This window comes from Rhinoraja longicauda, unplaced genomic scaffold (assembly GCF_053455715.1).
Source record: "Rhinoraja longicauda isolate Sanriku21f unplaced genomic scaffold, sRhiLon1.1 Scf002496, whole genome shotgun sequence".
NCBI classification, from domain to species: Eukaryota; Metazoa; Chordata; class Chondrichthyes; order Rajiformes; family Arhynchobatidae; genus Rhinoraja; species Rhinoraja longicauda.
The window spans coordinates 9213-11000 of NW_027603709.1; the positions used below are offsets into that span (position 1 = coordinate 9213).

Below are 1788 nucleotides of genomic sequence, written 5' to 3' on the forward strand. Positions count from 1 at the left end.
CAGAGAGAGGTTGAACAGGTTGGGTCTTTATTCTTTGGAGCGTAGAAGGTTGAGGGGGGACTTGATAGAGGTTTTTAAAATTATGAGAGGGACGGACAGAGTTGACGTGGGTAGGCTTTTCCCTTTGAGAGTGGGGAAGATTCCAACAAGGGGACATAGCTTCAGAATTGAGGGACAAAGGTTTAGGGGTAACATGAGGGGGAACTTCTTTACTCAGAGGGTTGTGGCTGTATGGAATGGGCTTCCGGTGGAAGTGGTGGAGGCTGGCTCGATTTTATTATTTAAGAGTAAATTGGATAGGTATATGGATAGGAGGGGATTGGAGGGTTATGGTCTGAGTGCAGGTAGATGAGACTAGGTCAGGGAGAATGGTCGGCGTGGACTGGTAGGGCCGGACAGGCCTGTTTCCATGCTGTAGTTGTTATATGTTATTGTTATATGTTATTGCCTCAACACCATTCTGCTGATTGCGCTGATGGGGGGTGGAAGTTCCCACTTTATTAATCCGTTCTTTTACCTGAATCATTTTGTTCTGCCCAGAACGCAGAAGGTGATGTAGCTGGTTTTGGAAGGAGGACGATGCGTAATAATAAATCAATGGATCAAGACAACAGCTCACACTACCCAGGCACAGGCAGAGCTGGTAGGCAAAATAAAGGGACGTCCCTTTCCCGAGATTAAGATTCAGGACGTGTACCACCAAGATGATGTTAGTGGGTGTAAAACAGACAATGAACACACAGAGTACAATGATCGCCAGGACGATGGCATGTCTCTTCCCCTGCGGGTTGACCGCACTGGCCGAGTGCAGTGTTGAGATTATCTTCGCGTAGCAGACTGTGTTGACGACCAGGGGAACGAGAAAGAAAACGACCAAGAGGCAGGGTAGACAGTAGAGGGTAAAGGTGTCCGGGTCGTCGGAAGACTGCACGTCGTGGCAGATGGTGATGTTCAGGTAGGGGATGTACGCGTCCTGCTCTGTGAGGAAGAGGGGAAGAGAGCCGCAGATGGAGAGGAGCCAGGAGGCGAGGCAGAGACAGGCTGCTCGCCGGCGGCTCCGCCAGATGGTCCACCTGATAGGGTAGACCACGGCCAGGCAGCGGTCCACACTGAAGCAGGTCATCAGCAGCACAGAGCTGCACATGTAGGTGTAGAAGCCGCCCGTCACCAGGCGGCACAGGAACCAGCCGAACCGCCAGTCGTTGCCGGAGAAGTGGTAGGAGATCTTGAGCGGCAGAAGCAGCGCGAACAGCAGGTCGGCAGCCGCCAGGTTGGTCATGTACATCACCGCCGTGTTGTTGGCTGCGCCCACCTTGAAGAGGAACACCAGGATCGCCAGCAGGTTGAGCGGCAGGCTGGCGGCAAACACCAAGGTGTAGAGGAGAGGAATGACCACCGTCGTGCCCGGGCCCGTCAGGCGTCTCCTCTCCGATCCCCACGCTGCGGGCATTTCATTTCCCTGCGAGCCGAGGGAGTGACTCCCATTCAACCCCCGTCTCAACGCCGGCACTGGCACCGGCACTAGTCCCCTCCTCTGGGAACCGCTGCCGTCAGAGATTTTGCGATACCGGCTCCCTCCAAAGGTTTTGGGAGAAAGGTTAATTCGGGAACTCGAGTTCCTCTCTGAAAATACAAGAACAATAAAAAAATGATAATAATTTAAACACGTTTATAGACAATATTGCCCTTCGAGCCAGCACCGCCATTCAATGTGATCATGGCTGATCATTCTCAATCACTACCCCGTTCCTGCCTTCTCCCCATACCCCCTGACTCCGCTATCCTTAA

General features: G+C 52.9%; 1 pseudogene; it reads right to left on the reverse strand.

The window, feature by feature from the left end:
- Positions 1-421: 421 nt before the first annotated feature.
- Positions 422-1623, reverse strand: LOC144591862 (proteinase-activated receptor 1 pseudogene; annotated as a pseudogene).
- Positions 1624-1788: the final 165 nt, after the last annotated feature.